Genomic DNA, 24,372 nt, shown 5'->3' with positions numbered 1-24,372 from the left:
TAGACGACGCACCTGCGGCATATCAGCTTCGGGTGTCCCTGGATGCGGTTTTAGCTGTTCACGAAACCCGGCACAAGCCCGGCTAAGGTCTGAAATGGGGCTCGGCCACGTCAGCTATATATAGTGAACGCGCCAACATATTGAGCCCGGCCAATTTTTACGAGGTGGGATCAGGAGCAGTGATGTTCCGTACTCGGGTGAAAGCTTCCCAGTTCTCGGTTCATAAATTCCCATTTTTAGCATATTTTCCCCGCAGGTTTCTCAAGAATTTCCTCCGAAATTCCCCGCAGCTGACTGATCTTTACGTGAATTCTCGTTCGGTCTGTGGCGTTAGCCAGCGCCACCTATGTCTACTTTACGTAGCCTTCCGGACTCAGACGCCGTTCAGAGAATGAGAGTTTCACCGTGAACTACGTCTGCCGCTTAGCAGCCAATGACTGTGCATTTCACGTTTTGAACCAAACAGCATGCGTACTTACAAAGCATGCTTACATAAACTGCCGGGTGAAAAAGAACAAGACACTGTAAGATAATCGAGATTCGAGGTAATTTTAGCTCAGCGCTGGTGTACTCTGGCGCCATCTCTTGTTGACATGCGGACTAAGGCGCACCCGAAACACTTTTTTGTATATTGCACATGAATACATACGGACAGGCGTCTGCAGCCCTTCAGCAGCCGCCGATTCACGTTTTACTAGCTCTTTCTCGTGAAGTGTTCTTTAGTCTATGCTCACTCCTGTTTTATGAACTGTATCGGAAGCGGTCTTGGATGCTCGTTGCTTGCGGCCACGACTGCGGATATTTCAACATAAATCCGACGAAGTGTTGGAAACTTCTTAAAAGAAAGCAAAGTAATAAACGAGGCGAAGTCGGGTTACTGATATAATTTTTCTTTTTTACTCCATGACTCTTAAAATTCCCTGCATCTATTGAAGATTCCCTTTTGGTCAAAATTAGAGGCGAAAATTCTCCGAAAAACGGAAAATTCCCTGCACGGGACATCAGTGATGAGGAGCTACTTGAGGCAGTTGATCCTCCTGGCTGTGTCCACTGCAGGCCTCTGTCGAAGATTTCCACCCACGTCTGTCGTGAGCTAGCCGAGTCCACGTATACGAAGACGGAAGAACTGGCTCAAAAATAGATGCGCCAGTCCCGCGCCAATCGTGCCTCCTCTGTGCGGTTTTATTCCGCGCTAACCTTCTTGGTATCCCGTAAGATAACATGTTCATTTGCGATAGCATTGCGGGAGCGACACATGGCCTGACGTTCAGGAACGGTGGACGAGCACTACTGCGCATGCGCCAACTAGACTTCAAAAAACAGAGGCGATGACAAAGAAAGCGACTTTTTTTTTTGCCGGATGTGACGTCATGATTTAAGAAAAATGGCAGCTGTTGCGCGGTCATCTCGCTGCGCTTTTCTCGTCGTGATTTTTGCCTGCCGTTGCAGCGGTGCATAGGTGCAGTGGCGTAAATCCAGAAAAATCACAAGGGGGGACACACATCTTGCCAAGGCGGCCATTTTGTTTTGTGCTTTATTTTCATTTATATACAAATTACTATCGTGATTTGAATTAAAATAAGAAAAACGAGCATGCTTTCATACCTTACGTAATTGCACTGTGCTATTGCTAGAAGTAGCTAAAAAATCCAGCAAGGAGCTAAAAGTAGCTACATATTTTCAAGTGCTTCTTTAACATATTCTGGGTGTTTAAAATTTATTGGCAGCTGTATTTTCTTAAAGGGACAGACAACCGATTTTTGTCGCGTATATGTTCTCTAGCTCATATGAAAGCCAGCGTTTTATAGCCCGGTAACCGCAAGCAATTTCAAAATAAATTGGCGGAAATAATTTTAATTTATTTCGGCGAACCACAGCGGAAACCGGTTTTACCTGCTTTCAGTGATTCCGCTTGCACATTAATTGTGCACGTCGCCGATTGTGGAAAACGAACCTTCTTTTTACTTAGCGGGAACGGGATGGTTATTTCAGCTCGTGCAGTGCTTATTAGTGACAAAAACAACAGTTGTTTTAGCTTTCAAAGGTAAATGAAAGATGAATCTCAAGGGGGGGACACTTGCAAGGGGTGTCCCCCCCAGCCCGAACACAAGGGGGGTCAGGACCCCCCTGACCCCCCCATGATTTACGCCACTGCATAGGTGTTTGGCTTACGATTGTGATGAAGGTGCTCTCGAAGAACTTCTGGAGAGGACTTACGGTGGTGTGCAGCGTGTGATCGGGACGCTGAGTGTGTGCGACTGCCTAATTTTCGCGTAGTACGTTGCGACGGTGACCACGGGCGCTCTGCATCAGTTCTGCCGCCTCGATTTACGACAGTGATGAGTGCGTTCCCGTCGAACTTCTGCACCGTGTTTTATTAGAGCGCCGTGTCGAGGCCGCTGGGCGCTTCGCCGCCTGCGTGCCGTGGCGAGAGGCAGCAACGCCGGTCAGACGAGGGCACTGGGATGGCGCATGACCACTCCCATCGTAACCAAGCTAGCCACTGCAAACGTAGACCACTTCTACGTAGACCACAGGGCTGTGCTTTTGTCCGAGTACAACGGAGTTAACCTGTGCGAAGGTATAATTGTGTGTTCGGAGTCGTGAGGCAGGCAGCTAGTCTTCACCATTGCGAAGGTGTAGTAACTACCATAGTCTGTCTGCTAACCACTTTGTTGGTCTGAAACCTTAAGCCAGCTGATAACAGGACATGCAGCCCGGTGGGAGGTAGGGCTGCGCACAGGACAAAGGTTTTTTTGTTGTTGTTACCAGCTGTAGGAACCAAGCCTTAATAATACACATCCAGGCCTCAAGTAGTGAATGAGAAAATATCAACTAGTTGCACTTAGCCCTGGTGCCAAGCATTTTTTTTTTCGTGGGCCCTCTCAAGTTACCGTTTTTAAAATTATCCCTTCTAAGGCACGTTCAAGCTGGTATAATGCCATGCATTCAACAGATGCTGGACAGTTCACCCAATATGTCCTTGATGTGTGCTGTCACTTGCCGAAGAACAATATTGTACTTCAGTTGGTACTTTTAGGAACAGATCTTATGATGTGCAACGCTTTCAAGTTCATTTCTTCTGTGTTTAGCGTGACTGAGGACTTGTCTGCAGCAATCTTACCGCAAATAAGTTAGTGCTTGTCGAACAGCACAAAAGTACCACTACAACTTAAAACTGAAATTAGTCAGGGATGAGGTTTTGCTTGTCAGTTTTCTCTCTCCAGCAGTGATGGCAATGGCAGCTGAGCAGTGGCGTTGGTGGGTAAACTTGCACCCGGGGCCCAGAAAATTTGTCTCCCCCTCACATATACAAAACAATTATTAATAATAAAACTAGTGTTATTGTTGATAATATTAATGTCTTCTATTGTTAGCATATGAAGGCTGGTTGAAACTTGCGACTGGAGCTACCAAAAGCGATTTCTGTTACTCTTGTCACTCGGCATTGCTCTCATCGCGCAACAAGAGCGATTGGTCTCGACAAATTTGGTGTCTTTCATTTGGATACCAATGTAAAAAAAACTTTTTACAGCTACTGAATGCATGGGCTTCGAAACGTCAATGCAAGCATGCATAATATGCGACAAGCGATGCGAAATGAAGCCACAGGATACTTGATGTGTAGTTATTTATAAAGAACTGGCAATATAGTATTAGAAAAGTAAGCAGCAAGATCCGTGTGTTATTTAGGCAATAATAGCTACACGAGCTTGGTTTAGAGAACCCCAGACGACGACGACTCTGGTGCAGATCTTGATACACAACACCGACCTTTTCAGTGACTTAGGCATCGATAAAAATCCTAACAGTAAGGAGCATCATGGTGTGTCACTCGTGAGCACGAAAACACCGTTAGCAGCCGAGAAAGGAGTGGCCAAGAGCTACTTGCGGCAGCACAGGGTGTAATGCGCCAAACCAAAGTAGGGTAGTGGAAAAGTGAAAGCTGATATGCAGCAGTGTGAGAGTACCAGTCGATACCAAGCGAATGGATGTCTGCAAGAGCAATGGAGGTGTGAGAGTCTCGGGCCTTGTCAGAAAACGACACTATAAGGTGGTCGCCAGAGGCGTTCGGAAAGCTTTGCAGCCCGCTGTGCCGAATAAATCATGCAGACTTCCCGCGGGCCTGGAGGAGGGTGGCCAGCAATGATAGGGCTGTTTAAAGGCAACACATGCAAGACAAATAGTCGCTTCATTCGCATCAATTTTCCTGTGTCTAGGAACACACCTTGAACAAATTATGCTTGAAGGTCCACAGGCGGAGCCTGGTGAAAGAAGGCTGGGGGAGAAATAGAAGTTGCCCCAGCAAATAAAAAAACAGCCGGGCTTAAAAAAAAGCTATTTCCAAGTATTGTGCAGGAAAAGTGGTATAAAATGTGAAAGAAACGGCCGCCCCATAAATTCGGAAAAACCGCCTGAGCCTGCCCGTTTATCACTAAAGGCAGCCTCTGTGGCAGCATGCAACTGCTGGAAATTTCTTTAAGTGAGAATTTCAGTACGTTTGAAATCGATACATTGTCGGGTCTCTTTATTTCTATGGTTATGTGATTACTGAGAATGGAAGCAGATAGAAAGAGAACATTTAGCATGGAAAGAGGCGACTGGCCGTACATGAGTCGTCTAAGCGGCCAGTGCACGGCTAGTCGTGTGGATGTTTGTCCGCAACAATGTTGTCGTTTCCTTTCATACGTTGCAAAAAGATTCCACCACACATTTGCAAATAAGTTAATTGACATTGGCGTCTTGGGAAAACGAACACAGTATAAAGTATAAAATGTGAGGTTCGGGAGCCACCAGCCAATGGAGGAAATTTGAATCGAAGGAGGTTACGAAGCGATAAAGAAAGAACTCTTGGGTAAAATATCAGATTCGTACGGGCCCGAGTGTATCAGCGCCACACGCTGGCTCACAACCGTTCGGTGGCGCCCATCCCGATGTGTTGGTGACGATTTCATTGACGTCGTTGTACAGTCGACTAGCTCAAGACAGATCCTAAACGAAACAACCTTTTCCCAGTAGCTGAGAAAATAATATCGCCCTCTCCAACCAAAAGTAATAACCAAGAACAAGACGTTTGGTACCCATCTCGATTCCCTCTTCCTTTAGGGCTGACTGGGGTCGCATTGTAGCGCCGGTCACTCACGAAGCGCCTCGCTGTGGAGCGCGGTGCCTGCGTGTACACAAGAAAGGATTTATGGTCTTTGCATCTTTTCCTCCACTTGGTCACGCTTCTGGAGCGTTTCACCGAAGTCTCTTTTGCGGTCTGATGTTTTGCAGTACTGGGCGACGGTTTTGCAGCCGGACGTCGTTGTTGCGCTGCCTGATTCGTTCCAGTAGATTTTTCCTCTCCCCATAGCATGGGGAAGGGCACTCAGCTCAATTATCTCCTGTACGGCACCGGGCGTCATGTCCTTTGTAGCACAGTCTTCAACATTTTTTTTAAATGCAGAGCATTTCAGTAACTCACGATGTCACCCGCGTTGTCCCGTCGTAGTCCGCACCGTCGTTGTCCGCACCCCTCCCCCTACACTATATAAAAGAAAATACTATCCGGCGCCAGGTTTCGATCCCTCGACCCTGCGGGCGGAACGCAATGTACATGGTGCTCTACCCACTGCGCCACAAAGCCGACACAGAATGGGACGCTCCGAACGCGCCTTATATCGTTGACTCATTCAAATTACTGCTGACGAGCGCTCTCTCGTCAGCAGTTGCCACAAGTGCAACAACATTAACGTAACGCAAACTACTTAACGTCGTGCCATCCCGGAAATGCTCTTTTCTAGTAATGTCCACAAAGCACTCAGCAGAACGCTTTCACTAACACAGAAACTGCCCCTCACTCCCACCTCAATTATCGTGGGGTCTCCCGACCATATTCCGGGATGGGAGCACTCAGCGATTCGAATGCCTAATGATGGAAAGTGGGTGACATACCTGGTGTTTATCTTCTTGTTATGCACTTAATTTCGTTGTCCTGTCCTTTTTTTCTCACCCTCCACCTTGAAAGATGAACCTACCAGAACAAAATATTTATGTCATCAGCTTCAAATATTTCTTCACTTAGAAATCCTTGGGACGGCCACTCAAAAACTATAATAAAATGGAAAGAAGATGAACACACGGCTATCCGCTTTATTTATGTGCGCAACGCAGATACTCATTTATATTGCTCTTAACTTGCAGGGGAATGAAATAAAAAAACGTAGATTTACCTGATTAAAAGTTAGGTAAATAACATAAATGCCTACATAACTGTTCTATTTCTTGCATAATTTGTTCGACACTACTCGTTCGTTGTTCTTTTAGTTTAATTACACGGGGCCGCATGGGATACGCCCCTTTCATATAATGCCATCTTCGTACAATTGCCATGTGCTGGCTCTGTCACTGGGCACGATGAAGGAAAGTCAACGACATAAATAATGTGAGCTATCAACACCCAATATCAGATCCTTCGCGATTGCTTAAATCGCGAATTGGTTGGTTAGTGCAAGCACGGAAGGAATCTGGTGCAACCAAGGGGAAATCGCGACAACACATTTGTCTCGCCTAATGTTGGACAACTGAGCTCCCACCCCTCCTCTTCCACTTGCTCCCAACACAGGCTTAATTTGTACAGTTAACTCCGCCGCACTCAACTTCATTGCATGCTTCACACTTACTTTCATTTCGTTTAAATTATCAGGCCCCGCTTCCTCAAGATTCAATCTTCCCCATATTTTTTTTAGGTCATTTTCCCCTTGGTTTCCTTCTGAAAATATGACAACCGGACCAGGGTACACGGTCTCCGACGCGTCACTGCGAGACTTGTGGGATTCTACATTTCACACACTAGTGATTTCCCACCCCGCAGCCATCCGCACTCAGCAAACATTCCTTGCGAGCGCCGGCTGCGGACGGGTCCGTTGTTTGCGGAGACAGACAAAGGCAGGAGGCGGCGAGGGCAAAACATCAATGACAGCATTTATTGCAAAGTGCAAATCCAATACACTGCATACAGACTAATCGTAGGCCATAACGGTAACACTGGGAGCGAGGCATTAAACAACGCTAGGGATCGAGATGGTTCGACTCACCGATTGCATACCGGAGCAGCGCAGCGCTGCTCGTGCGAGCGCGGGTGCAGTCTCCCAGCTCGCCCGGACGCGTCCTTTGTGGCGCGTTCCCCAGGTCAGGACCAGCGCGCCGAAACGTCCGCGCGCTACCGGATCCCCAAGACAAGAGACCGTCTCCTCGTCATGCTACGTCCCCCCAGACTTCGCCTTACGGTGGCGCTAGTATCGAGGAAGAACTGGTTCTCGGGTAAGGCAGAGGGGAAAACGGTCAACGCTTCCACCAGGGCAACAACAAAACCGTCCGGTCGCTGGCGCCCTCCCGTATGGTTCCCGTCGCGTAAGCAAGGCGCGCAACTGTGCAACACCGGCCGCGAGGGGGAGCTAGCCAGAAAAGGGGTTCGCGTGAAAGTCGCGATCCCCACAGACTCCAGAGAATGCTAAACATTCACCATGACCCGTACACAACATTTCATGTGCGTAAAAAAAGCCACATAAATAACCGCCGAGGACACATGACCAAAGTCTCGTAGGCTTGGATGCCTCCCCCTTCACTCCTCTTCCCTACTGATCTCGTCCGCCACCCCAACAGTGGTTCTGGACGTGATGAAGGGGCTTTGTTAGGCCCCTGTCGTCCCATTGAAAAGCAAGCTCGCTCGCTACACCCCTCCGAGCGTCGCGATTCCGAGTCACTAGATCCAACGCGTCAGTAGATCCAACGAGTCATTACATCCATTCGTGGATCTACTGACTCGGTGGATCTAGTGACGCGTTGGATCTAGTGACTTGGTTGTATCTACTGACCCGTTGGATCTAGTGACGCGTTGGATCTAATGACTCGGATGGATGTACCGACCCTTTGGATCTTATGACTCGTTGGATCTAGTGACCCGGTGGCGTGGGAGGGAGAGGAGGGTAGTTAGGGCAGAAAACTTTTTCCCCCCACTGCCTACCCTTCCCGCTTTCCAAAATGACCAAAAGGGCGCCCTTCAGCTTACTGCTTGGATAGCGGGTGTGCTTTCTAGCGCTGCACGTCTTCATTTATTCTTTTTCCACAGCTCGTGGTGAGTTCGTAAGTGCACACAACACTTTCAAAAGATAGGGGCAAAGTCTTTATAGACTAACCACGCTGCGAGCACTCGGCTATCAGTCAGGGGGTAAGGAAAATAAAAAAAATTAGGAAAAAGGGGCGTGGCGACCACTGCAGATTAGTCACGGGAAAGTGCGCCTGCTGCTGTGACGTTCATATGAAAGGTACACGTGCCGGAGGTTGCGGGGGGACCGCGGGACGGGGATATTTTGTGCACAGGTTCTCCGAAAGCCTGACTTTGGGTGGGGGAGGAGGGGTGGGGGGGTTCTTTACTGTTAATTTTAGTTCGCCGTGGCAGCCGCTAGGAGGACCGGTGCTGGAAAGATTTATTTAACCTTATAACGCAGGAGTCGTTGGTTTTCTCTCTCTTTTTTTTACATTTTCAGATATAATAATAATTTTCACAACTTAGGTTAGTTTTCGGTGTCCTAACTTTTTTCTGTTCGTTAGGTTGTGTTACATTCGTTTACGTTAGGCTACTTTAGGGGAAGGCAAGCAGTGCCAGACTACGGCGCCTAGTATATTCTAGGCACTACAGCCCTACGGGGCGTTTTTCATCAAAACAAGGACTGTGGACGTCGCTTTAGTCGGGGGCTTATAATACCATCGGACGGCGTATAGACACAGCCTCATATAAATGCGCTCGATTTCCTTGAAACTATTTTTCGTGTAATTATTTGTTGAGAATCGTTCTTCAATGACGTTTTATTCTTTTTTTTTCGGCATCTCCGATTGCACAGGAAAAAACGTGTATTTATCCTGCAGTAAAGTATGCATGCAGACTTCAGACGTGGCCTACATCGTCTTCTTGACCTCAACCACGGCCGGAGCCCCGCTAGCCGAATTCCCGGTCCGCCGGACTCCTGATCTATTTCTCTGAAGCAGGGTCTTCATACGCGCGGCCCGCGGACCGCACGCGGCCGTCGGACCTTTTGATTCGAACCTATTTATTACAAATGTTCTTGTTCGCAATTCTGCATTAGTTTAGGCCAGGGGATGGTTATGCGGCATTGCAAAAACGACTGTTTATTTGTTGAATATTTGGTGGAATATTTGAACCTTTCGGAAGCTTCGCTTTAAAAACGCAGAAAGCCAAAACGAACAACTTCAGCTGCGGTGCGCACAGTTGGTAGCAAAATGCGAAAGCTTTCTGCTCAGTCCTGCTCAGCTGCTAGACAGCGAAGCTGTTAGATACTAATGAAAATGATGTTACGAAAGGAGTTACAAAAGCGCTTTGAATTGCAATTTAGCAATACAGTTGACTCGTATTAATACGACCTCCATGAGGACCTCAAAAAGCTTCGAACTAACACTGCTTTCAAATAAACAGAATCCCGCCATGGTGGCTCAGTGGCCAAGGCATTGTGTTGCTGGGCCCAAGGACGCGGGTTCGATTCCCGGCCGCGGCGTCCGCTTTTCCGATGGAAGCGAAAATGGCGGTCGAGATTTCGTCGCACGTTAAAGATTTCCATGTGGTCTAATTTATTCCGGAACCCTCCACCACGGCACGCCTCAACGCCTGCGAAGCGTCGGCGCGTTAAACCTCACAATCAATCAATCAATCAATCAATCAATCAATCAATCAATCAATCAATCAATCAATCAATCAATCAATCAATCAATCAATCAATCAATCAATCAATCAATCAATGAAACAGGAAGTACCATAAAAGCATTGCCATAACTACTCTACACGTGTTCCTTCTTGGTTTTGGTCGGAACCTCGACTTTCCTCGCAAATTCAAGCGCACGACATTGTTTGTCCTGACTGTTAGGACTCATCGCTATAATTGGAGCTTGAAGCGTCCAGCACGCAATCTGCTTACACGGAGTTCTGTGCAGCAAAGAACGTACAAAGAACGTAGGGATGCGTACGTTGGCGCGAGTTTCAACGGAACTGGCTGCGCGCGGCCGCAGTTGCCTAGGCGCCGACATAACACGGTGCACGGTGGTGTTTTGGCGCCGAAAAATTTGAATTTCATCGAGAAATGACGGCCACACGTATGTTTTTATTCAAAATATCTCCCAGTTAACCGACATAATTGGTTTTGGCTTCAAATTATCGGGCAATTTTTTCATTGAATTGCACGTATAATTGCCGAGACCAGCTAGAACATCACTTCAAGTTAACCGAAAATTCTAATTAGGCTTCTTTTAACTATAGAGAGCAGATTTTATCTTGTTTGCGAGCGTATTGATCGGACGTAGTTCGAACGAGCCCAAGGAACACAATACGATTGTTATTTGCGATTTAAGCTATTTCTCAGTTCAATACAGTAATTAAATATGAAATGGCTGCAGTTTTATTCTAACAGGCAAACATGAGGTTGCTTGTTTTACGTTGTTTTTGAGGCGCTAATGGAATGTCTTAGGAGCAGCGGCTTTATGTTCGTTTCCGACGCCGCTTCCGACGGCGGTGTTTTCAAACTGGCCTAATCTAAAAACGTTTGTCGTAGCGACTGCGCTGGTTTGCAAGCGTAGCGAGGCAGCGACATACCAAGCGCCTTAAAAATTTGTCCGTTCTATTTGCCCAAATTTGGCCACCGCAGTTGTAAACAAGTAAGCAACATTGTCCATGGGCTCAAGAAAAATGACGTAACTTCCTCCACACTTTTCGCAATGCATTGGGATGCTAGGGGCCTCTCCTGAGTATTCTTTCCTCCATGATCCCAAACAATGCTCCCGTCGTCTGCATTCGCCATCCCGCGAGCATGTTGCTATGACGACGACAAACGCTACTTTGCCAGGCTTAATAACTGAAAAATCGTCTTCTATCTCAAAAACGAAGGCCGTTTTTCGATTGAAACTTTGGGTGAGGGTTAGAATGGGCAAATTGAAGGCGAAATCAACAGCTTAGAACATGATATCGCACCGAGGAATTAGCGACGAAGCTGTTTTCGCTTCGAAGCGGGAGGGCAGGGCGACGCCATGTTAATCAAAGTAAACCGGAGACAGCAAAGGATGATGGGATAGAGTGCTGGGCTCCGTGGGCTCAAGTCATGGCGGGACTCGGCTTCGCAAATGTGACGTCAGGGCCTCTCCCAACCTTTTCTTTCCTCCATGTAACCGTACAACAGCTGCCATTTTTTTAAAACCATGACGTCACGTCCGTCAAAAAAAAAAAAGTCGCTTTCTTTGTTTTTTGATGTCTAGCTGGCACATGCGCAGTAGGGCTCGTCCACCGTTCCTGAACGTCAGGTCGACACATGGGGCTCGTAAAATGGATACCGCCGGGGCCGGCGGCGACGTCCGGAGATCGAACACACTCAACACAGTCGGCCCCTGGCGGCGGCGGGACGAACCGCTCCTAGTGCGGATGGCACTCTCGCGTCGTCTGCTCGTTCACGTTGCGCGCTGCGCGATACGCGTGCTGCACACGATAAAACAACCAATATGTGTACTTGTTTTGCAGCAAGCAATGACATAGTTACCGCTACCTCCGCATTTCCTCTAGAGACACAATAATCAGTGGCTGTTGCGGGTCAGTGCGCTGGTTTAATTCCACGAAACACCTTCGCCGTGGTCACCGCTTGAGTGTGAAACGTGTTGTAAACATTGCTTCGACGCATTGAACTTTTCTTATTGATGAGTACAGTCGTCTGCCGTTTCGGGAACGTCAAAGGGTTCTTTTTGAAGTTGGCGGGGTGGCTATTTAAAGGATATAAGTTTAATACATGGAACGGGTAAGATGCGACAAGACCTGTGCATACCCGTGCATGTGCCCCACCCTTGTAAAATCGCGCTGTGTCCTTACAGAAAGAGGAACAAAACAAGAACAATTACAAAGCACACGACCCGTGCGCTATCGCCCACGCGTTACCGGGGACGTATTTTGCACCCGCACGCGCCTGTGTGATCTAATTCTTCCCGTACCTTTTCGAAAATAAGTACCAATTTTGGACAGACGTTGTTTTACATATTGTTTAAAATACTTTTCTGTAGAGTCGCGCAAGCGTATCTCTGGGGGATTTCTGGGTAAAATTAAGCAGTTGTGAGCTTGCGCCTGGCCTGTGGCATTTCGTATGTCATATTTTTATATATCCCGTTTTCAAATCCCGACATGAATCATCTTGTCCAGAAGCGGGTTTCATTCAACATAACTAAATTCCTAATATGATTATGTCTTAACCTCTTAAGGTGGACCTAAGTTTAAAGAGGAGGAAAAATCGCGTAATGTAATGCACTTGTTGGCCACATGTGTGGAGAGTGTGTGCCATGACTGGTTGGATTTTTTTATTTTTCTTACAATGCTCGCTTTCAATAAAATTTTGAAAAAGGTGAGCCACAATTCCTGAACAATCTCGGGCCAAAATGGGGGTAATCAGTTTTGAAAATACTGGCATCTATTTGTTGAAGTACTGCTTTTTCAGCGCTACGGAACACGACGCTTAGCGCACTTTCAATTGCAACTAATACTCATGACCAACGTTTGGCTTTTCGGGTTGCATCCGTTCTCGTCTCGCTGCACTTTGAAGGTAGGGAGACCCCCCCACCCCCCCCCCCCCCCCAAAAAAAAAAAAAAACTCGGAAAACTTTTATCCATGACTGTTTTAACCAATCCCCAAGAAGACAAAAAACAGGTTCAGTTTACAACACAAATTAGTTACCGGGAACCTGTTGCGCGGCTTCGTAACGAGAAATAAAAAGAAACGTTTTACTACATCTGCAACAGGGCAGCTTCCTTTGCCATTTTTATGCTTCGTAAGCGACATTACGCAAGAATGCAAACACATCTCGGTGTTCTAGGCACCTGCTGTTAGATTTTAAAGGAACGCAGATGATCAACCGTGCAGCCGTAACGGAAAATCTGTGCTCTCTGTGAAGTCCCAGAAGCTTGGTTTACGCACTGTAAACCTGCTTGTCACTTTGAAAGCGTAGCTAAACATAAGATGTTGATTGTACCGCGCGCGTTAGCAATTAAATTGGCAAGGTCACTTGCGACAAAAGCATTGAATAAGTGACACCGTTATTCATCAAACCTGCCTTCAGAGCCGCTAAAATTTCATTTAACTAAAGCTGCGCACAAAAGACCTGTTAGAACGATTGCATTTATATCTCTGCGCTGGTTAAAATTCAGTAATTTTATGTTGTCATTCGAATGCAGAAAAAAATATCGTAAGCTTTTAGAAAAAATTTCGGGGCTGAAGTGGTGTTACCATTTCAGGGCATCCCACAAATGCAAGAATGCGTCTTGCTACCAGTGAAAGCGATTGAAACTGCTGTTGTAAACTGAACTCCGGAGATCGAGGCTTCCTGATTTGTTTGTTTTTATGATTTTATTGAATGCTCAAACCATGGGCTGGAAAGATCTAGCTTGCTCCGAGCCACGGTGTGCAAGTTCATTGTCATTATTGCGGCCGTTCTGAGATTTCCGATGGGTCGCCGCTTTTTTGGCGCAATAATGAAAACTTACAGCCGCTTCCATGCTATAGATTGAACGTTGAGGAACCGAACTGCAGCATACCACTCTTGCCTGCGCCTTTTGTGCGCACACACAGCGCGAGAAAGGCACGAAGCACAGTGTGCATTCTCCCGGGCCGCTCAGCGGAGCATCCACACTAGCAGCGCGACGGTGTCGCCACCTACATGTCGATCTCGCGGCGAATAGCCGGCGCCGCTTATAAGCGTCTCCTGCACGTGGTGACGGCGTCCGCAAATCGCGAAGGGTCTGAGGAAGTATGCTCATGGGTCGGACAGTCCCTTCACTGTATACTGACGAAGATACAGTTACACGCCGTTCCCACGTCGGCAGAACCCCGTAATTTCGGCCCTATAGAGAACGTTGTTAATTCTGCCATGTTCTTTAAGGCCGTGTCGCCCTCGTGCTGTTCGACGTAGAATGTTTGTAAGTTGGGCTACTGTGCGCTGTAGTGGCACGATTGCTTGTGAGCCAGAACCGTGTAGGGAGATATTGAGAAGCACGGGTAATTTGTTGTCTGTTTACTTGTGGAACCGGAAGGCGCTATGGAGAGCGTTTTAGCGAGCCAGAAGCGATTATTTTTCTGGTGCACATGTGAAACCTCTTTGTTGCATGTAGTCTTGTATGATGTGGACAGCTTATTTCAAAGTGTCGTGTGGTTCTCCAGTCGTAAGATAACTGAAACGCAGTGCTGCACGAGCGGATACACGTCGGGAAGGCCTTACCTTATTCGGCGCAAGCTTGTGCAACTGCTGCCGAGGCCTCCCCACCCGGGCCGTCAGATTCGTTTTTACTGTGAATTCTGCCTATGGCTAGGGTCTAGCAGATCGTCTGCAACTACTGAGCTATGTAGACAAGGATCGCGCACGAGCGTGGCTCCACAAAGCGGAGCCCAATCATATCCCCGGGATCGTAAAACTGCGCCACAACTCGATAGTGAAAAAGTGGCCGCGTATCTGCTTCCTTCGTTGCAAATGTCGACAAAAGACGATAGTCTTTGTCGACATTTGCCAAGCAAATGCGTTCCTTCGGCTTCCCGCTCACCTCTCATGTTGTTCCTTTTGATTCGCGCTCCTCCAAAGGTAAACACGCTAAATTAAGGTTTGGTCAAGTCAATTTAAATTTACCGCGTTCCACTCCTCCAGGCCGGGTGCCGCGATGCGTGCGCTGCACGGCGGAGACGCGCGTGAATCCAGGCGCCTTACTTCAACGTTTATAGAACCGCGTTGCCCTTACCAACAAACTCTATGCCCTAGCCCACGTGCATTCCAAGCAGAACGTGGAACCTATCTAGTGGAACCTTTCGTAACTATTGCCGCTTGATTTCTTAAAATGCCGCCAGAAGCTATAGCCAGTATTCAATAGCGTAGAATGCATGCAGGTAACCGTCCGAGTGCGCCGCCATATCTGTGGCCAAGCGTGTGTTGCCAAGGCGACGTTGTGCGCACGGCCCCCAGATCAGGCACCCCTCTTCTCCTCCATGCCTTCATGGCGGCCAGGCAGGCCGCGGGCCGCGACCTGACCTTGGGTTTCCGTGCAAGGCGTGTGCGAGTGATTCGATAGTCAGTTGTACCGCGATAGCGTTGGTTACGCGAAAAGTCATGATTCGGCTCATAGTGTGACACCCTTATCTGCAATTCAACCCCAGCCTCCGCGCACACCTACGAGTGAGTGCGAGTCGGTTGTGGCACAAAGGTTGCAACGTGAGCGCAGTGGTCCGTTTGACCGCAGGAACTGCATCGTTTCCAAACTGTTGCCCTCTGACCACAAAGTAATACCTCGACGCCAAGTGCTGTTGAGTGCAGCACGGTACAATCTACCTATCGCCAGACGCGTATGAAGTAGCCGCCGCAGATCAGCTCATTGCCAGCCGCCGCGCTCTAAAGTCAGACATGAGTTGTTTTGCTGGGTGTGAAACAAATAGCGCACAAGAAAGCCAGCGCTAAATCGGTGTACGCGTGAACCATTTCTCCAAAGAAATTATTCGGTTTTTGTACTCAACCACGTATTAGAGGGCACCTAGCAGACATAAAGTCGTGGATGCGGTGCGGGTGCACTTGCGTCGACATCCGCGGCGGCAGCCAACTGCAGCGTCGGACTTGTGCTGCTTATACGCGCCGTTCGCAGCCGTGGTTTCATCCTCCGTGGATTCGAAGTGCTCGAGGGTAGGTAGAGCGCCACCACTTCATGTGAGTGCGATTAATATTATATCTGTTGACGCCACTACCGATAATCGGGCTGAAACGCAGCAGATGATGTGCGCTGGTGTTTTTTTTTTTTTTATCTTCGAGATGCGGGCGCAAAGAGCATGCGCTGGCACGGTGGCCACCGACATGGCGGTTTTTCAGTGTTGCCAGGAGGAGAAATCGCCCGCTAAATTTTTCATTGAATACCGCCTATAGTGGCGCGGGTGACAGCAGGCGACGGAGTGAATGATTTTTTCAGCAGTGGATGTAGTATTTCATTTCGCAAAAATCAAGCATCTATGAATTTCTTTATAAAAGAACTCTGTAAATATCCATTGTGTATTAATTTTCTGTCTTATATTTGCGTAATGTGTTGTTCTTGCTCAGGAATTTTGACAAGTATGAACATATTGTCACGAAGCCAAAGACGACGCAGTTGTCTTCAAGGAAAACACGTTTATTGGAGCGAACTTGTGCTCCCCTACAACGTCGTCTGCTCAGCGGCAGGTTCTGTCATTTCGGGTATGCGTCGGTTCGTGTCGTCGTCGTGTTCGGTAGTCACGTCCGGGTTGGATCGGGTCGTCAGCCTCAGGGCATGTCGTGAATGATGGTCTTCGGCGAGCCATAGCGTCGTTGGAGGGTTTTCATTTTTCCGCCGTAGTGCAACTTTACCTCCAGAAGTTGCTGCTCTTAGTTTCCCCCGCGTGGGCTGGGGGACCTTCCACGTGAGAAGTCAGCAGTGCTACGGCGGTTCGGCGACTGGTACGGGTAGGGCGACGGGGAACGGCTGAAGTGGGCTGGTCCTCGGTTGGTGTTGGACAGGTATTCGTCGATCTCAATAGGGCGCTGGCCGCGTCGGGGGCGTGGTGCGTCGACGGAGAATCCTCGCAAACCGAGCCTCTTGAAAGGGCAGCGACGGTAGATGTGGTCGGCCTATCCGCAGGGGTAGCACAGCGGGCGATTATCGGGCGTTCGGCACACGTCGATCTTCCTCGGCGTCTGATTTTTGGCTGCAGGGGGTCGTGCAGGCGACAGTGCACGGCGGTACGGCGGGGCTTCTTGACGACGGGTTGGAGCCTCGGGACGATAGGGGGCAGGCGGGTGAGGTCGACGGACAGCAGCCGCGTAGGCCATGGCTTGCGGCTCGCGGGGTGCTTCTGGCGTAGTTGAAGTTCCCAGCGCTAGCTGCACTTCTTCCTTAATCACGTCGGTAAGGGAAGTGACTTGGGGTGGCGGCGGCGTTGGGAGAAGTTTCCGCAGCTCCTCTCTCACTATTGCGCGGATAGTCTCGCGTAGGCTGTCGGCCGGAATCCGCGTGCTGTCGAAATAGTTCGCATTGGCCGCGCTAACAAAGTTGCGATTATACTGCTTAGCACGCATTTCGAGGGCCTTCTCAATTGTGCTGGCTTCGGTCAAAAATTCGGCGACGGTTTTGGGTGGATTGCGGACAAGTCCAGCGAACAGGTCCTCCTTCACACCGCGCATCAAGAAGCGTAACTTTTTTTCTTCCGCCATGCAAGGGTCAGCACGCCTGAGAAGCCTCTTCATCTCCTCGACGAACACAACAATGCTTTCGTTAGGTTGTTGTAGCCGCGTCTGCAGCAATACTTCGGCCCGATCTTTCCGCACAACCGTGGTGAACGTCGTTAAAAATTGTGTTCGGAAATCGTTCCAGGACTCTAGGGAACTCTCAGAAAAATCCACAGAATTCTCTTAACACCTTTCATCATCATCATCATCATAATCATCACCACCACCACCACCACCTTGTGTCATTCCTCAAATCCAACTCAGTTTTCAGCCCATTTAAACATGATGATGGATGACCTGCAAAGCTGCACACAGTCCACGGAGTGTACGAAGCAAAACACGTTTATCGTAATTTGCGATGGAGCATATTTCCTAGCGTTAGCTGAATGAACCTCTGACGGATCCAAGCTTTGTTCTTGCAGATAAACATGGAACTGTGCCTGTGTCCCTCTCGCGTCGTAAGCATCTTACTCTTTGTGTAAGGCCGGGTTCAGACTGTTGCCGCTACTGATCGTAATAACTTTAAAGAACGACGTCATTTCACGTCTCAGCCAACCGAACTGCGTGACATGGCTTTTTTTACGTCCATAGATCACAATACGGGTTTTGCGTTGGTAATCTGAACATTGCCTAACACACAAACCGCATCCGCTCTACCACTAAGGACTCCGGACAGGTCCCATTGGGCCGTTTAACGTTCGCGTTTAAATCTCGCACCAGAATAACGGACATGCCAACCATCAGTACGGGCATGAAACCTATAGCTGGGCGTTCACGCCTCCCCTCCTCCCTCCCACTATTCTCCACTACAAACCTGCGCACGCATAAACCGCTAACCGGTCATGTGCGCGTGCTTATAGTGACAGACGCCGTTGAAAATATCCCATGAAAGCCCACTGAAGAAGTGATATTGGCTCACACCGGCGTTCCAAGCGGACAATTTGCTTTTCATCCTGGAGGGATTCACCGCTACTCCACGAGCCGAACTTGAGGCGATAATGGTGGTACCAGCATCTTTTCGTTGTTTTTGCGCCACTCGCGCTTGTGTTCGGGCCAACGCTTCGACTCTTGGTCTTCTTCCTCCAAACGAACGGCATGCATCTGTCCCATAATGATTTAAAACCTGGAAGCCCTTGAGCTATATTCTCACGTAGAAACCTGTGGCTGTCCGTTTCCCTTCCCCCTCGTATGCATCTTACTGTGTGTGTAAGATGTCTGTGTAACACATCAACCCACACCCGAACCACTCGATTGAGGAGGACAGCCGACTAACCGCATTGAGCCGTGTAATTTCGACATCTAAATACCAGCACAACCGGCATTTCATCGGTAGCGGCATGAAGTTTAGCTGTGCGTGCACGCCCGCCTTTTTCTACCCGCAAACCGTGCACACATAAATCAGCACCCGGTGATGGCGCATACTTAGGCATGAAAGACACAGGCGAAAATGTCGCTCGGAAGGCCTTCCAAGCTGAAAAAGAAATATGGGCTCAAGCTGGCGTTCCAACTGGGGAAGTTTCTCTTTTACCGGGAGGGATTCGCAGCTACTTAGCGAAGTGAATTTGAATGAAAACGGGTTTAGGTCGTCTTAGGCGGCGGCCCCTTGGCACCCGCTACCTGGGCTTCGCGGGAGCGGCGTCTGTTTATGTCCGCGTAACCTAGCGAGCGAACGCAGCAGGGACGAAAGAAAGAAAACGGAGAGGAGCGTCTAGCGAAGGGTGAAGTGGAGTACGACACGTGCGGCTACGGCGTCATCTCTCTCACTGCCTTTCTCTCACACATGTTTCATGTGTAGCCACCAAGGAGCGCCACTTTCCCCAGACGCTGTTCCATTCTCCGCTAATCCAAACCACGTGACGTTTGCGCGGGAGCTTCAAACACGATATGCAACAACATCCTCGGTGCTCCTTTGTGCGGGGCTAATCCGAACCACGTGACATTCGCGCGGGAGCTTCAAGCGAGATTTGCAACTTGCTGGCCGGCGGCGGCGGCGGCGCACTGCGAGGTAGCAGCAGAGTAGCGCACGCCGTCGTACGTTCGCTGATCACGCGAACATTTCCTGAGACGCACCAGAAATGCGCCGTGACCGAGAAGGCTGCAGCTCGCGCTGCACACAAATTTCATATTAGGGAGTGTTTTGTTTACGCCCATCCGTGCTTCTGATTATTTTTCGCAATCATCTCATAACCGCATCCCGCCGTTAGCTGCCGACTGCGCAACTTGCCAAAAGGGCATCGGTGAAGGCGAGGGGTAAAATAGTTGTGGAAGAGGTGTCAGCGGCGGTGAGGAGGAGCCCCGGAGCGGCGCCGAGTAAATCGATGACACCGGAATGAAATACTGCTTTGCAGTAAAAAGGTGCAAGTACGTTGCGGCCCGCTACGTGGATATTCCTCTCCCCTTGACCTTCGAGGAACCACGCTCCGGTGTAGGGTGGACAGTTTGGCCAGCTTATAAGAAGAGAAGCACAGTTGCGACTTGTGGATTTTTCTACTCGAGCCTTGGCATCAAAAACAGCCAAATAACGTTTGCAGAAGAACGCCGTTCCTGCCGTGCTTTCATAAACCTGACGAGTTACCGTTACAGTTCCACCTGCCCTTAATGGAACGGTGGCGTTCCTCCCAAAAGGAACTAGTTCCAGGAACGCCGTTCCGTACAACACTGCTTTTGTCATTCTTTCGGCTGGCTTTGCCGCACGGTCGTAGTTAAGGTTGTGGTGGTGGTGGTGATTTATTAAGAAAGCAGGAGTTACCTTTCTAAAGTGGGGATCAGTCGGCTGATGTCGATGATAGAAGTTCGTGATCCGATGAAACGACGACTGGCTGGCTCGTTGGCCGACGGCGCGTAGCCGACGACGGTCTACTCCCAGCAAACTCAAAATGTACAATATGTAGACTTTATTTACACTATATATTTACAACTCATGGCTCGGGATCGCAAACAAGAGGTCGGGTGAGGCCCGCGTCGAGCGGGAGCTCGGCGCTCTCCACCTCTCTGTCCGTCCTCTCAAAACATCAAAACATCAAGGTTTTAGTACTAAAACCCCGCCCACAAACGGGACCTCACAACTTGAGAGGGAGGATGACTCCTTCATTAGCCCACACTAGGCCACTGATTGGCCACCGTGACAAACAAAGCTAGGTGAGTTCAAAATAGTCCCGTGACCCACCCCTCTCTCTCATACAGAAACCCAAAGGTATTCCGCAAAACACAAATATAACAGAAATGAAAACCAACCACTCAAGCAGAACTAACCACAGGTAAAGCAGACCTAACCATGCACACCTATGTTTGTGCTCTGCGCCGCCGAAATTCAGCCTAACAAAGCCTGGCGGCAGCCCAGCCGCCGAGTCGCCAGGCTCAGACATGTGACGACTGGCAACTTTGCCCAGTAACTTTGAGCAACGTCTGGTGACCAAGGTTTGACCCCTTGACCGACTTTCAGCTCCCGTACGGTTCGGGGATTCTCGTGGCGGTAATAGCGGCAGTTAAAATATCAACGGTCCCCCTCCGCCGGCTTCTCAGACGAACGCAAGGAAATCCTCCGTTGGAAAGCTGACATCGCTTTCAGCTATTATGGAGTGGCCGACGCGTTTGTATGCGTCGTCTCCGGGACCGCTCGTCGGGCGGACACAAAAGCAGTTTCTCCTGACGCCCCTCGCGCCGAACTCGGCTCAGCCGGCGGGGAAACAAACAGTACAGGTAAACAAGCTAACCCCAGCGGAAGGTGCCGGGCGGGCCCGAACTTAACAGCAGGGAAGAGAAAACCACTGGGGATATTGATCAACTCAACGGGGAGTTCAGTCCAGGGAAGGGAGGGGGGGTTTCAGGATGGGAAGAGAGAAAGAGAGGGACCCAGCACGGGAGAGCGCCTCTACCCTTGAAACAGGGGAATGCGGTCCGCCTCCGAGCGACACTCCTCTACCCCGCCGGTCTGCGTCACGGAAAAAAAGATGTGGCGCGTTACGCAGGCTGTTCGCACCTTGCACTGAAGCTCTCTGTCTCTTCTATGTCGTGTGCTCCGCTGGTCGTCGACCTTCCCAGAGCTCACAATTTTCTTATTGGCGGTGAGATGTTTCAGCCAGCGAGAGCCAGCGCGAGGTGCCACAGACTATTTTATTGCCCTTACCGCGCTGCAGCTGTATACGATTACAGTGCAAAGCGTATTGACGGTGAGATCTTTGAGTGGCGCCCCCTGTCGTCTCCTACACTCCGCTTGTGAGAGCAGCAGTGTCTGTGCCACAAATCGCCCGCTTTGTTGCTGTGGTGCGTTAAAAAACGTATTTCTAGTGATTCAGTTATTTTGCCAGCTTCTGGCGCATCTGAATAATTTGAAGCTGTATCCCCCGCAAGTTTGCAACACACGAGGAGATGGAGAACAACTTTCTTCAGGGCATCGGTCAGAAGATCGTGTGTAACTCGTCTTTTCTAGCTTATTCGCGAGGATCAGCGATCAGAGCTTCTCGATAAGTATTCAAAATGCGTAGGCTTCCCTGCAGTATTTTTGAGATGCTCTTATGAAGACTCAACAGTCTAATGCTACGTACCAAGCACACGCGCATCGCACACGAGCATCGCACAGCAGGAAATAAAACGGCTGTCTTCTATTTATTTCGTTGTTGTTGTCTTGTATCAGATGAATGTTTCTTGCTTTTTTTTCTGCCCGACGCATTAATTTTTCTGCACCGTCACAAACGTCTTATTAGGAGGTTTGGAGATGTTTGGGAGGCTCACAAAGATCGTGTGAATATTTCCTTCATGTTGTATGGCATACATTCCCTTCTTCACAAATTGGCTTTCATTACGGCTGCGTGCTAGAAGGTGCATATCCGCAGCGTGCTTTGTTTATTCACATGCAAATACAATGAGAAGGTTTGTGCTACGACACCGCGATCGCGCCCTAAACAACGTTGTCCACAGTACTCGAAGGCGGCTTTTGTGCTCCGAATTTCTATTGTAACCATCGTTATCATAACGAACTGACTCTGAACCCGAACAATGATGACATGATTACCGTGTTGAAGGCAAGATATACTCGCTAACTAACGCAATAAATAGTATACCTGCATATATTACAAGAATGGAAACCGATGAATATATCCAAGCCGCTCTTTATTGCTTTCCAACCCTTCCAGGCGCAAAGAACAAATCCTATTCTACTCGGGATGGCGTTCTGTGAATTGAAGAAAATTACTTTTACTCTCTTGTCCTGGACTGAGGACCCGGTCCACTAACCAGCTCGATTTAATCTTAAATAAAGTTTTCTCCTCCTCCCCCTACTCCTCCTCCTCATCTAGAGTGCAGTTTTCCAATAACGCATATCCGAATATCGGGAAGATATGGCTGTGGAAAACGTACCGAAATATCCCTCCAGGTCTGAACAAACAGTGTTAGACTCGTTTTGCTCAATAAACTTCCATACTGGTTAGATGCGCCTGGTATAAAATCAGCACGCGCCTATGTACTCAGTGGGTTATTTGGAACTCAACCTACAGTTCTTGCGGCCCATAGTGCATGTCGGCAAACATTCATGCCTTGACACCGTAAAGTGATGTGGCACAATACGTTCGAGCGTTCGGCAAGGTTGCAAAAACTGTTTTACCTCACATATGATTACCGGGAATCGTAATGCCTCCTGCCAAAGCCAACAGCCCTGAAGGCCTAGAATTTGTTTTGGTCTTCCATTTTTGCTGTTGTCGGTAATTAGCAGCGGACTGTTCCATTTGTTCGAAAGATTGCTTAATAGAGAAGCTGACCCCTTGCTCCGACTCTTCGCGCTCCGCACAGGACCGGCTTCGCAAGGAATGGGGCGACGCCGACAATGTTTCTTCCATAGCGGTATCCAAAACTATACTTTAACTGACACCATGAGCTAGTGTATGCGATTTTAAGCCCATTATTATGATAAAAAGTTACCCACACGCCAATTCTGGTGCAGACAAGCATCAGATGTTGACCGAGGGCGAAGAAACATCAGGGAGTGCGAGCCTGGGTGAAGCAGACGACAAATGCGATAATCCCTAAGCTGACGTCACGGAGGCGCGCTTCGCAGCGCCGCCCGTGTTCGCGCTCACCGCCAATGGAGTACTCCGCTCGCGTGTTGCTCGTCCTGCTACGAGTCTGCATGCGCTGTGCGTGCAATAAAAGCGTCCCGTAATGCCAGCCGTTTTCTTTGCCTGTCTCCGTTAACGGTCCCGCCATTGTGAGCGCTGGCACGGCGGGTTCGCTGAGTGCAGGCGACTGCGGCGCGGGAGAATGAGCGACGATAACTTATGCCTATACCTGGTCGACCGCATAGACGGCAGTTGTTCTCGTCACGGACGGCGGGCTCCAGCGAAGGAGAGTTTGCCGTACGTCACGAAGCGCGCCCCGAAGCAACTGTTTCGTCCACTATAATGCGAGTCGGCGTGGCAGTCGGGACGTAATTACGCTGCCGCACAAGTTGGCTTAGTCGGGAAGATTTGATCTGATACTATGCGTAAGCCCCCTTTACACGCCGGGAAATTCCCTCCTCCTCCTCCTCCTCCTGCTCGCCAGGAGGTGCGGACTGGCAGTAGAGAAGACGCTGCTCCTTCTCTCCGGATTCAGAAGGAACGGAGACGCCGTGCAGCTGTGCTCATATTTTCGTCTTTTTGCCGACCCCTGGAGACTGGCCTCATTATTGCCGACTTGCGTACACTCAGAAACGGCTGCTCGGCCCCAGTGCGAGAGCTATTCCATAGGTCATCGTCCATCCCGTCGGAGCAGCCTCCTACAGGCGCCGCCGACGGAGACCCGCTGCCACAGCACTCAGCACCTGTCGCCCCGGGGAAGAAATACGGGCCTCGTGTCGCCTCCCTCGCTGCCTGTGAACGTCGCTGTGCCTCTTCGGACCTCGAGTCCATGGAGACATTAAAACCTTGTCGTATACATACGCGCAGTCGTCCATTGTTTCTGCCGCAAGCGAGAGCCGAAGTGGGACTCGTGTTCTCGCCGTCGAATATCCAACACGGCTACTCAAGACTGTAAATAAAGGGCAACTTCCGACGTGACAGCCTACAGCACTCAGTGTCTCCTTCGTAGAGGCATATACGCGCTATTCGTGGCGTGCATCTG

At 49.3% G+C, this 24,372-nt stretch overlaps 1 protein-coding gene across 6 annotated transcripts in view; it reads left to right on the top strand.

The window, feature by feature from the left end:
* LOC144159709 (uncharacterized) overlaps nt 1-24,372 on the top strand; it is a 138,414-nt gene that overhangs the window by 39,369 nt on the left and 74,673 nt on the right. The window lies entirely within an intron of this gene.

This window comes from Haemaphysalis longicornis, unplaced genomic scaffold (genome assembly GCF_048455015.1).
Source record: "Haemaphysalis longicornis isolate Haplotype H1 unplaced genomic scaffold, Haemaphysalis longicornis Haplotype H1 scaffold_10, whole genome shotgun sequence".
Classification (NCBI taxonomy): domain Eukaryota; kingdom Metazoa; phylum Arthropoda; class Arachnida; order Ixodida; family Ixodidae; genus Haemaphysalis; species Haemaphysalis longicornis.
Note: the sequence above shows the minus strand (reverse complement) of the source record. Positions and strands in the feature narration are given on the sequence as shown.